Consider the following 13627-nt stretch of genomic DNA (forward strand, 5'->3'; position numbering starts at 1 on the left):
CATCATTGCGAAGAATTTTAATAAGTAGCATGAAGTAGTCAGAGGGTGTAGGAGAGGGAGGAACAAGCCCAGAATCATCCAAGGTAGAGTTTTTAGCAAAGGTTTCAGCAAAGAGTTCAGCTTTAGAAATAGATGTGATAGCAGTGGTGTCATCTGGTTGAAATAAAGGAGGGAAAGAAAAAGCAAAGTTATTGCAGATATTTTTGGCTAGATGCCAGAAGTCACAAGGGGAGTTAGATCTTGAAAGGTTTTGACACTTTCTGTTAATAAAGGAGTTTTTGGCTAGTTGGAGAACAGACTTGGCATGGTTCCAGGCAGAAATATAACGTGCATGAGATTCTGGTGATGGAAGGCTTAAATACCTTTTGTGGGCCACCTCTCTATCATGTATAGCACGAGAACAAGCTGTGTTAAACCAAGGTTTGGAAGGTGTAGGTCGAGAAAAAGAGTAAGGAATGTACGCCTCCATGCGAGACACTATCTCCTCTGTTATGCGCTCAGCACACAAAGACGGGTCTCTGTCACGGAAGCAGTAGTCATTCCAAGGAAAATCAACAAAATACTTCCTCAGGTCCCCCCAGCTAGCAGAGGCAAAATGCCAGAGGCACCTTTGCTTAGGGGGATCCTGAGGAGGGATTGGAGTGGTAGGACAAGATACAGATGTGAGATTGTGATCAGAGGAGCCCAACGGAGAAGAAAGGGTGACAGCATAAGCAGAAGGATTAGAGGTCAGAAAAAGATCAAGAATGTTGGGCGTATCTCCAAGATGGTCAGGAATAGGAGTAGGGTGTTGCACCAATTGCTCTAGGTCGTGGAGGATAGCAAAGTTGAAGGCTAGTTCACCAGGATGGTCAGTGAAGGGAGAGGAAACCCAAAGCTGGTGGTGAACATTGAAGTCTCCAATAATGGAGATCTCTGCAAAAGGGAAGAGGGTCAGAATGTGCTCCACTTTGAAAGTTAAGTAGTCAAAGAATTTCTTATAGTCAGAGGAGTTAGGTGAGAGGTATACAGCACAGATAAATTTAGTTTGAGAGTGGCTCTGTAGTTGTAGCCAGATGGTGGGAAACTCGGAAGATTCAAGAGCGTGGGCACGAGAGCAGGTTAAGTCATTGCGCACATAAACGCAACATCCAGCTTTGGATCGAAAATGAGGATACAGAAAGTAGGAGGGAACAGAAAAGGGGCTACTGTCAGTTGCCTCAGACACCTGAGTTTCAGTGAGAAAAGAAGATGAGGTTTAGAAGAGGAGAGGTGGTGTTCTACAGATTGAAAATCAGATCTTAGACCGCGAATGTTGCAGAAGTTAATGAAGAAAAAGTTGAGGGGGGGTGTCAAGACACTTAGGGTTGTCGACAGAAAGGCAGTCCGACCTGGGGACATTTATGGTTGCCTCCGCAGATGAGGACTCCGAGGCTGGTGTAGGAGTCGCCATGATAATTTTGAAATTTTTGAGTGAAGGGTGTGTGTTATTAGGTGCTTGTAGTTTTGTGTGGAGGAAGAGAGTTGTCTTTAGAGGACAGGCTGTGACTGCCCCCTTGTGTTGTGAGACACAAAGGGAGACGTTCAGTGAGGTCACAGTTGGGTTTAATGATAAGATCACAGCACCCCCTGAATAGTGTTTTAGACCTCCCTGGGAGTAATTATCGTTTCGCAGGTGTCTACTACCTCCTCTTTGCTCTCTTCCACCGCTATCTTCATACTAACTGCTGTTCTGATCTTGTTAACTGCATGTCTCCCCCTCCTCCCGCGGCCTCGCTGCACAAGACTTTCTTCTTTCTTTCACCCCTATTCTGTTCACCTCTCTAATGCAAGAGGTAACCAGTATCCTCAATCATTCATCCCTTTCTTTGGTAAACTCTGGAACGTCCTGCCTGCTTCTGTATTTCCACCTTTCTATAATTTGAACTCCTTCAAGAGGAAGGTTTCAAGATATATTCTTTAATTTTTTACTTGAGGCTTTTTTTTTTTTTTTTTTTAGTTTGAGGCCTTACGCACAGCACTTGTTCTGCGCTTAGGAAGGGGCAGCCTTGCGAGAGCGTGTAGGTTCCCCTATATGCGACCCCATACCAAAGTAGCATCGTCATCATTGTCATCATCAGTGTTTGTTTACACCCGCAGGGTGGAGAAGAGGGAACAGCGGTGAGCAAGTATAAATTACTCTGAAATAAAGAAAGAAAAGTAAGCATTAACTATAGCTTGAACTGCGCTTTTCATAGGTTTCGCAGAAAAGATTCTATGATACGTAGTGAAGCAATGACCATGTTATATATTATCGTATTTGATGTGTTCAGCTGGCGCATTACCCGGCCAAATGCAAGAAATGTTCGGTAACTATTTTAAAAAGGGTATTGAGGATGTACAAACAGTTATATAATTCTAGATTTAAGATATTTCACAAATATTATTACCTGATTCTTACCTAGTTAGACTCCCAAGTGGGAATTCCATCATAGCTAGCACTCCAGCCCTAAAGAGAATTACCAAAGAATGCGTAGCAATAAAAAAAAAAAAAGAGGTAAAACTGCAGGGTTGGACCTCCTCTCTATTCATTAAAAACACATTGCAACGTGATAGAGTACTTACTATAGAACATGTCTGTGATGTTTTCAATGTGGGGAAGGCTTTTGTAAGGCCGTAGTAATTAAATTAATAGCGCGCCGCCTCCACAAACTAAGTCCACAATCATCCCAAGGATATAAATTAGGTTAGGTTAGTAACCCTAGGGGGGGTCCAGGGGGGGCGCAGCCCCTCCGGTTAGGTTAGGTTAAGGTTAGGTTAGGTTAGTAACCTTAGGGGGGGGTCCAGGAGGGGCACAGCCCCCACAGTTAGGTTAGGTTAAGGTTAGGTTAGGTTACTAACCTAACCTAACCTTAACCTAACCTAACTCGGGGGCTGCGCCCCCCCTGGACCCCCCTAAGGTTACTAACCTAACCTAACTTATATCCTTGGGATGATTGTGGACTTAGTTTGTGGAGGCGGCGCGCTATTAATTTAATTACTACAGCCTTACAAAAGCCTTCCCCACATTGAAAACATCACAGACATGTTCTATAGTAAGTACTCTATCATGTTGCAATGTGTTTTTAATGAATAGAGAGGAGGTCCAACCCTGCAGTTTTACCCATTGATGGAAAGTGAGTTCCAGACTTTCACCACTTTAAAAAGATTCTATGCCTGGCATCACAACAACTGTAAGGAACAAAGATTTTGTGACGATATCTTTTCGTGCCAATACAAGGAACCAAAGTAAATAAATCAGTAGGAAAAATTGGAGAGAGATCATGAAAAATCGTTCAGCACATAAGGAGACCTCTCGCAAGTGAGCATGATGTCAAATGACGAAATTACGTTTTATTTTTTCTTCAGACCAGAAATTATCTTTATTTATTTATTTCTTTTTATTTTTATTTATTTTATTTATTTTTTTGTGTGTGTGGATTCTTTATTGAATCTAGTCCTTGATGAATGTTAGTATCATATAACTCTTTTGCTCATAAAGAAAAAATATAGTAAACTTAAATTTTGAAGAAAAAAAATCAGTATATAAAAAGAACTGATCATGTTTACTTCATATTCTAGGTTTCTTTAGTGCATATCCTCAAGTGTTAAAACATGGTGATTCATTGCTCAGCAACTTAAAGTTTTAAGAAAAAAAATTCTTTATATTTTTGTTAGTTTAGAATTAGCTGTGTTAATATTATAATGTCTAGAGCTATGAATCATCATAGTATCATAGTATGAAGTGACAAATTCAGTCATGCTCCAAGCTTTTAGATAGCCTCATAACTTCTGGAATTTTATTCAACATATGGGCATAATGTATGTTTTGAGAAAAAGGCAAAAGGAAAAAGTTTTTTTTTTTTAGCAAGGGTACCTGTTTTGTTTCAAAGAGATTTCATTGGTCTTATCTTTTTACAGTTTACAAAAAACAGTAAATAGGTCATAGAAACTGCTATTCCATAATGGGGTCTGGATGGGACTGTGCATATAAGTCAAGAGATGAGGCTGACTGACAGAATCTATCTCTGCCTTTTTTTCTCTTTGAAGAGGCAGTCTTGGAGGCTACAGAACAGTGCCTCTATGTTCTGTGCTTTCTTGGAAGGTCTTGGCATCTTTAGAGGTAAAAGGAAGATTATAATGCTGCAGAAGACAGAAAAGGCGTGGAGAAACAGAGACAAATAAGCACAACTTCATCTGTTGAAGGCCCACTGAACACACACTCGCTTTCAATGACTCATTGGCCATATTTTAGCAAAATAAAATAAAAAATAGAAAAATAAGCATGATGTAAGCACAGCTATTGACAACTGAGTTGCCAATGTGTATATTTCTGGCACTTAGGTGCAAAAGGGGTAAAAAAAAATATTTTTCCCCAGGCTTCGGAAATACCACACAGCCATCACGCCTCCCTCCCAATACAAAGCAAGGCCACAAATTGAAGGAGGAATATCTTCATGAAAACATGTATATCTTTATTTTTTTCATGAGTGATCTCCTTAATAACTTCCCCAAGTAATATGGGGATAACGTTAGTGTCTTCTCCTGGGGTTAATACTTACATATCAGATAGAATTAAATTAAGATTGTATGATATCATGCAATATACGAGTATATCAACTTCCAGAAATTTGTTAAAGCAAAAAAAAAAAAAAAAAAAAAAGATAAAAGATTAATGAACTGACGCATCCCCATGCGACACCCTCCCCTCCGAGTACTTGAGAGTCACTGCTGGCCAGCTGCTGTAGCTGTGCAAGGCAGGGTGGGGTTAGCTGTTACAGGAATCAGAATACGAGTACTTAGTTATTTGAAGTTCTCACTAAACTTAACCTAATCCCAACCTAACCTAATCTAATCTAACCCTAACCCCCAACCTAACCTAAACTAACCTAATCTAACCAAATCCTTGCCTTTGTTTTATTTATTTTTATTTATTTTTATTTTTTTTTCATAATTAAGCGAGAACTTAAAATAACTAAGTATTCTGATTCCTGTAACGGCTAACCCCTCCCTGCTCCAAACAGCTCTGGCAGCCAACCAGAAGTAACTCTCAAGCACTCAGAGGGGGAGGGTGTTGCACAGGGATACATCAGTTCATTAACTTTTTTTTTTTAACAACTTTCTGGAAGTTGATATATATTGCATGATATTCTACAACCTTAATTCTATCTGACATGTAAATATTAACCTTGAGAGAAGACTCTAAGATTATCTCCATATTATTGGTCTCCCCTTCACTGAAAATAAATCTAAGTACATAAGAATTTGCTAGAATTTGTATGGGTTAAAATGAGACACGACACTGCGGGATATCCTTGTTTACCTTTGCATGTGACATTCTTGAGACCTAGAATTCTCTTTGTCCACTGTCATTGTACTAATTCTAGCAGCAGTAGATCCAAACTCCAGAAGTGGGTGTATGTGAGTAACAAGGAGGGTGACCATAAGTTTGGGAGAGCAGCATAATGTGGACTTTAACAAATTGTTGGCTAAACCAGCTGCTTTGGAAGCAAAAGAGCAGAAGTGATCATGGTATCTCAAAGCCAAGTCAACTGTAATACCAAGATCAACAACACTAGTACTTATGTGAAGTGGCTTGCCATTAATTTGGTGTCACCCAAATCAAAGGTGACACAAAGGGGACACTGTTACTAATAATTTTTGTCTCATCAGCATTATAGTGATACCTCAGTATACATCCGCTTTGGAATAAGTCTAACTTGGCATACGTCCTGTTCAGATGCAAAAAAATTTGCTTGGTGTATGACCTTTGTTTAGAATATGACTCGTGTGCTAGAATTTGTATGGGTTAAAATGAGACACGACACTGCGGGATATCCTCGTTTACCTCTCTTGAGACAAAGTCATGACTGCCCACGAGACAGTGTTGCCAGATTGGTCGGACTCTTCTTCCAAACAATAACATCTCCTCCCTTCTTAGAACTGTCCTAGTAGGCACTCGACTCTTCTCAGCAAGGTAAAGCGAGGCTAAATTTTCATGCAAGTCATCTAATAGCTTTCATATTTAGGTATGTATTTTAATATTAAACAGTGTTTAAATTATTTTATACAACCTCATCAATGGACTGTATAACATGCTAATAACAATAGGATTTTTTCATGGGAATTGATTAATCATTTTCTCTTTATTTCGTATGGAAAAAATTTGTTTGGTATACGTCCTGTTTGATACAAGTGCAAGGATCTGGAATGGATTTAGGACATATACCAAAGTACCACTGTAACTCTTAGATCCCGAGATTCTGCAACTGTTAAGACTGTTAATGTCTCTTTGGACAATTGATATATGCAGAGCAGAGGACAAATTTAAAGGTCTAATTAATAGATACAGTTTCAGATCTTCAACAAATATTTCAACACTTGTTATCAGATCAGCAGATAAGTAATTAATATGGATTAGAGAAAGAACTGGTCCCAACTCAGAGCCTGGAGGAAATCCACTGGTATCAGGGAGGGAAGAACTGGAAGGGCTGCCCACTACAAACTCCATAGATCTATTGGTAAGAAAAGCTTTAATCAAGGTTAAAACTGTATCTTTAATACCAATATATTAGCAATAGCTTATCTTCAACAGACCTCCCTGACTGGAACCAAAATTTATTAACACTAATTATAATTATTGAATTAGTCTCCAAATATTGATAAAGTTTGGAAAATTTACATGGCACAGAGGTAAGACTTACTGTAATTAACCCTATTGTCTGCAGTATGGGTTCAAAACAGTCTACCATAGGGTTTTTTCCAAATAAAACTAAATTTTAAACAAGAGAGAGTTTTTAGGAAATTATTCTTACTATGTCAATCAAAATTTGATAAGAAATGACCATGTAAAAAAAATGCAAAAAAATCAGTCTAATCTATGATATTTTATACTTTTCTTTCAATTGCTCACGAAGCAGCATGACAACAGACGAAAATCAGTGATCACTGCCAAAGGCTACCTCCTTGCCAGTTATATGATAAATTTCCCCATATATATATATATATATATATATATATATATATATATATATATATATATATATATATATATATATATATATATATATATATATATATATATATATATATATATATATATATATATATATATATATATATATATATATATATATATATATATATATATATATATATATATATATATATATATATATATATATATGTGTGTGTGTGTGTGTGTGTGTGTGTGTGTGAGTGTTTTAGTATAAATATTTAGTGTAGTTATTATTCTCTTTCTTGCAGTATTGCATGTAAAAATATAAGAACATATGACTTGTAAATTAAGGGATAACAGGGTACATGTCTTACAATCAGGCAGTGTGATTGGTGTTTTTATGTGTTTTACTCTCTCCTGCATCATCTCATGATAAAACTATAAAGACATAATGGACATAATGTGAGTGCTAAGTAAGTCCAGTAGCTTGGTTCAATCTTGTTTTGACACAATACATGAAATGAAAAAAAAGTCTATCAAAAATCATGCTGATTTCAACTGATATGCAAGGTGGTTATATGGAGCATTTCAGAGACATGGGGCATAATATTTTCGAAAGGTGGTAAGGTTCTCTCTCTCTCTCTCTCTCTCTCTCTCTCTCTCTCTCTCTCTCTCTCTCTCTCTCTCTCTCTCTCTCTCTCTCTCTCTCTCTCTCTCTCTCTCTCTCTCTCTCTCTCTCTCTCTCTCTCTCTCTCTCTCTCTCTCTCTTTACATTATTGAAATAATAATAATAATAATAATAATAATAATGATAACAGTAATAATAGTAATGTGTGTGTGTGTGTGTGTGTGTGTGTGTGTGTGTGTGTGTGTGTGTGTGTGTGTGTGTGTGTTACATACTATAAAAATACAGGGTGCAACCCCAAGCTTCCACCTTGATGGAAGGTGAAGCTACCGCTCACATCAGTAGATATTACCAAGCTTCAATAATGATATGCAGGAAAACTAAGCCTACCGTGGTGTTCAGGAAACATTGCTCCTGATCAAGAACATGATTGAATTACCAGTTCAAAGGAAATCAGTGCTCTCCTTGTTTCCCTGCACTCCATTGTTGCACGGGCAAGCTTTACATTATTGTCACTCATCAGTACCTGCATATTTTTGTATTGTTACTGTCATGTCAACAAAATAACAAAATGTGCTGATTTCAAGACAGTGACTAATAATCCAATGCCAACAACATTACAAGAACAATAGGGAGTTGAAGAAATGGAAAGAAAATGTTTACTCACTTTTATTTATTTAATATTATTATTATTATTATTATTATTATTATTATTATTATTATTATTATTATTATTATTATTATTATTATTATTTATTATATATTTTTATTTATTTATTTATTTTTTCATATTTTATGTATAGTCTACCATAACCAGTTTATAGTCTAGAGATGCAGTAGTGTTTTTTAACTCAATGGTAGGTTCAGTTTTCCTAATCATCATCTGGTAACTTAATGAAACCAGACAACCATGTGATGTCGAGTCTTTTTTTTTTTTTTTTTTTTTTTTTTTTTTTTTTTTTTTTTTTTTGTAGGAAGGACACTGGCCAAGGGCAACAAAAATCCAATTAAGAAAATGCCTACTGAAATGCCAGTCCCATATAAGGGTCAAAGCAGTAGTCAAAAATTGGTGGATAAGTGTCTTGAAACCTCCCTCTTGAAGAAATTCAGGTCATAGGAAGGTGGAAATACAAAAGCAGGCAGGGAGTTCCAGAGTTTACCAGAGAAAGGAATGAATGATTGAGAATACTGGTTAACTCTTGCATTAGAAAGGTGGGCAGAATAGGGGTGAGAGAAAGAAGAAAGTTTTGTGCAGCAAGGCCGCTTGAGGAGGGGAGGCATGCAGTTAGCAAGATCAGAAGAGCAGTTAGCATGAAAATAGCGGTAGAAGACAGCTAGAGATGCAACAATGCGGCGGTGAGAGAGAGGCTGAAGACAGTCAGTTAGAGGAGAGGAGTTGATGAGATGAAAAGCTGTTGATTCCACCCTGTTTAGAAGAGCAGTATGAGTGGAAGGGGATAGTTGTCTGGAAGGTTGTGTCAAATTGATAGATGGAGGAATTCAGTTTTTGAGGCATTGAACAATACCAAGTTTGCTCTGCCCCAATCAGAAATTTTAGAAAGATCAGAAGTCAAGCGTTCTGTGGCTTCCCTGCGTGAAATGTTTACCTCCTGAAGGGCTGGACGTCTATGAAAAGACGTGGAAAAGTGCAGAGTGGTATCATCAGCGTAGGAGTGGATAGGACAAGAAGTTTGGTTTAGAAGATCATTAATGAATAATAAGAAGAGAGTGGGTGACAGGACAGAACCCTGAGGAACACCACTGTTAATAGATTGAGAACAGTAACCATCTACCACAGCAGCAATTGAACAGTCAAAAAGGAAACTTGAGATGAAGTTACAGAGAGATGGATAGAAGCCGTAGGAGGGTAGTTTGGAAATCAAAGCTTTGTGCCAGACTCTATCAAAAGCTTTTGATATGTCCAAGGGAACAGCAAAAGTTTCACCAAAATCTCTAAAAGAGGATGACCAAGACTTAGTAAGGAAAGCCAGAAGATCACCAGTAGAGCGGTCTTCACAGAACCCATACTGACGATCAGATAGGCTGTGAAGTGATAGATGTTTAAGAATCTTCCTGTTGAGGATAGATTCAAAAACTTTAGATAGGCAGGAAAGTAAAGCAATAGGATGGTAGTTTGAGGGATTAGAATGGTCACCCTTTTTAGGAACAGGCTGAATGTAGGCAAACTTCCAGCAAGAAGGAAAGGTAGATGTTGACAGACAGAGCTGAAACAGTTTGACTAGGCAAGGTGCAAGCACGGAGGCACAGTTTCAGAGAACAATAGGAGGGACCCCATCAGGTCCTTAAGCCTTCCGAGGGTTTAGGCCAGCAAGGGCATGGAAAACATCATTGCGAAGAATTTTAATAGGTAGCATGAAGTAGTCAGAGGGTGGAGGAGAGGGAGGAACAAGCCCAGAATCGTCCAAGGTAGAGTTTTTAGCAAAGGTTTCAGCAAAGAGTTCAGCTTTAGAAATAGATGTGATAGCAGTGGTGCCATCTGGTTGAAATAAAGGAGGGAAAGAAGAAGAAGCAAAGTTATTGAAGATATTTTTGGCTAGATGCCAGAAGTCATGAGGGGAGTTAGATCTTGAAAGGTTTTGGCACTTTCTGTTAATGAAGGAGTTTTTGGCTAGTTGGAAAACAGACTTGGCATGGTTCCGGGCAGAAATATAAAGTGCATGAGATTCTGGTGATGGAAGGCTTACTCGTAAGTACCTTTTGTGGCCCACCTCTCTATCATGTATAGCACGAGAACAAGCTGCGTTAAACCAAGGTTTGGAAGGTTTAGGTTGAGAAAAAGACTGAGGAATGTACGCCTCCATGCCAGACACTGTCACCTCTGTTATACGCTCAGCACACAAAGATGGGTCTCTGACATGGAAGCAGTAGTCATTCCAAGGAAAATCAGCAAAATACTTCCTCAGGTCCCCCCCACTAGCAGAGGCAAAATGCCAGAGGCATCTTTGCTTAGGGGGATCCTGAGGTGGGATTGGAGTGGTAGGACAAGATACAGATATGAGATTGTGATCAGAGGAGCCCAACGGAGAAGAAAGGATGACAGCATAAGTAGGATTAGAGGTTAAGAAAAGATCAAGAATGTTGGGCATATCTCCAAGACGGTCAGGAATATGAGTAGGGTGTTGCACCAATTGCTCTAGGTCATGGAGGATAGCAAAGTTGAAGGCTAGTTCACCAGGATGGTCATTGAAGGGAGAGGAAAGCCAAAGCTGGTGGTGAACATTGAAGTCTCCAAGAATGGAGGTCTCTACAAAAGGGAAGAGGGTCAGAATGTGCTCCACTTTGGAAGTTAAGTAGTCAAAGAATTTCTTATAGTTAGAGAAGTTAGGTGAGAGGTATACAGCACAGATAAATTTAGTTTGAGAGTGACTCTGTAGTCGTAGCCAGATGGTGGAAAACTCGGAAGATTCAAGAGCGTGGGCACAAGAGCAGCTTAAGTCTTTGCGCACATAAACGCAACATCCAGCTTTAGATCAAAAATGAGGATAGAGAAAGTAGCAGGGAACAGAAAAGGGGCTACTGTCAGTTGCCTCAGACACCTGAGTTTTAGTGAGGAAAAGAAGATGAGGTTTAGAAGAGGAGAGGTGGTGTTCTACAGACTGAAAATTAGATCTTAGACCACGAATGTTGCAGAAGTTAATGAAGAAAAAGTTGAGGGGGGGTGTCAAGACACTTAGGGTTGTCGACAGAAAGGCAGTCCGACCTGGGGACATTTATGGTCTCTTCCCCAGATGGGGACTCCGAGGCTGGTGTAGGAGTCGCCATGACGATTTTGAAATTTTTGAGTGAAGGGTGTGTGTGTTATTAGGTGCTTGTAGTTTTGTGTGGAGGAAGAGAGTTGTCTTTAGAGGGCAGGCTGCCCCCTTGTGTTGTGAGACACAAAGGGAAACATTCAGTGAGGTCACAGCTGGGTTTAATGATAAGTTCACAGCACCTACTGAACAGTGCTTTAGATCTCACTGGGAGTAATTATCGGTTCGGGAGGTGTCTACTGCCTCCTCCTCTTGAGCTTCCTCTCTTCCTCTGCATAATACCATTCAAGGGTGGCTGCTGTGGCTGTCATGCAGTGTGTGTGCATGTGCATGCATATGTGTATGTGCAGAACATATCCATCTGATGTGAAATGCCAATAGTGATGTGGAGAGGTATGGTGTTAGGAAAAATCATGGCCAATATCGCATGTAATAACGTGTACTACACTATAGATAATCGGACGGAATGGCACCGTACGATATGTTGGGCCTTTTGCCACGAGGCAATCCACAGAATATTGTTCACCTGGTGGTGTTTACCCATACTTAATCCACAATGCCCCAGTCAGGAAGAGCGAAAATCCAGGAAAGCCGCAGACAATAGGGTTAAAGGTATCACATTTTTTCCCATTCTTAAAGATGGGTACAACATGTGACCTTAGCCATTTAACTGGAATTTCACCTGATTGTAATGATTTAGTAAAAAGTAAATATAGAAGGTAAGTCAGGATGCTGGAATAATTCTTAGGTAAAGCTGGATGAATTTCATCTGGGCCCATAGCTGATTAATGCCTTTGTAACATCAGAGATGGACAACTGAACTTTCTGGAAGACCCTTTCATGAAAATGATGAGGTAACTGAGGGTGACCAGATGGAGTAGTGAATACAGATGCAAAGGCTGAACCTAATATACTGGCCATTTTTTTTAGAGTTGGACACGAAGCCATCAGGGCTAAAGAAAGGATAACCCACTTTTTTACCATGTATGAAAGAATGAAATAGCTTGGGATTGGCAGAAAAATTGCTGAGAATCAGAAATTTCATAAGCAGTTTGTCTTTGGGTACCATAATTTCTGTAATAGTAATTTGTGTCAAGGAAGACCTGGAGAGCATCAGTAGTTACTCAAGAGTTCCTGCCATGTACTGTTCTCAACTCTTTATAATTGGTCCAGGCTTGGCTCCTTGAATTATTCAAATCTTTATGTGGCTTGTTCTCCCAAGGCTTATAAGAAGCACTGTGAGTAGGAGGATTAGACTGGCAAGGGACAAAAGATTTACCTAAGGAGATTATGGACAAAAATCGGTTATACACTTCATTAACAGACAAAACAGAAAACTCAAAATCCCAATTGATAGAGGACAGTAACTCATTGATTTTCTTAAAGTGAGCTTTGGACCAAAAGGGTAAAATGGCACAATCTTGGGCAGGGAAACAAACTGAAAAACATCTGCAAAGGATTACACAATGATCACAATTAGGGAAGGATGGAAAAAGTTCTAAAGTATTGCCAGCTCTAATATTACCATGCCTTAAGGTTGTTTATGAGATTCAGAAAGGTTAAAATTACTTGTAATGTAATATCAGGGCCAGAGAAGATTGAGGGTTTGGGAGGCATGACTCAAGATGTACAAAATATTATGAATGAATATATTGTAAAACAGAGTTTTAAGTAACAAAGGTGTTAGCACTCACACCCTTGGTAGAATAAGACCTCAGATCACATCTACATGTTTTAAGAAATCAAATATCAGTAACAAAGGTGGTTGTTAAACTGAATGAATTAAAGGCAAGGATGTGTGACATGAAATCCCATGTTGTAGCCATAACAGAGATCAAACCTAAATTTTTAAGAGAAAGATTGGCACATGGCTTTAAGATTAATGATTTTACATCTTACTTGTGTGATCTGAACTCAGGGGGTAATCGAGGAATAAACATCCTTGGATAAATCAGTAACTCAAGTTAGTGTACTGCCAACTTTCAGTGAAGCTACCCTCATTGAACTGAAGCTCAGTGGAGGTGACAAGCTGTTATAGTAGGGTATGAGACAACAAACGAATATTATAATGTACAATGTAATAATGGACTGAAATTTTAATAAATACTTAATCAGAATAACAAACCAAAACTGGCATAACGAACTCACCACTCATGCGAACACTGGAATTTCAATAAGTATTTAATCAAAATAATGAACCAAAACTGGCAGGACGAACTTGCCATTTGTGCGATCACTGAAATTTTAATAGAAATTTAATTGGAATAACAAACTAAA

At 38.7% G+C, this 13627-nt stretch overlaps 1 protein-coding gene across 6 annotated transcripts in view; it reads left to right on the forward strand.

Moving 5' to 3' along the window:
* The first annotated feature begins 2072 nt into the window (after positions 1 to 2072).
* LOC135100641 (ATM interactor-like) overlaps positions 2073 to 13627 on the forward strand; it is a 28121-nt gene continuing 16566 nt past the window's right edge. The window contains exons 1-2 of one of the 6 annotated variants that reach the window (XM_064003711.1): positions 2080 to 2178; positions 6350 to 6518. The gene's annotated coding sequence lies outside the window, so the exon portion shown is untranslated. Of the gene's footprint in view, positions 2179 to 5096; positions 6519 to 13627 lie in introns of those variants that run through there. The other 5 variants (XM_064003712.1, XM_064003713.1, XM_064003715.1 and 2 more) reach the window with 5 other exon arrangements.

Source organism: Scylla paramamosain, chromosome 5 (assembly GCF_035594125.1).
Source record: "Scylla paramamosain isolate STU-SP2022 chromosome 5, ASM3559412v1, whole genome shotgun sequence".
Classification (NCBI taxonomy): Eukaryota; Metazoa; Arthropoda; class Malacostraca; order Decapoda; family Portunidae; genus Scylla; species Scylla paramamosain.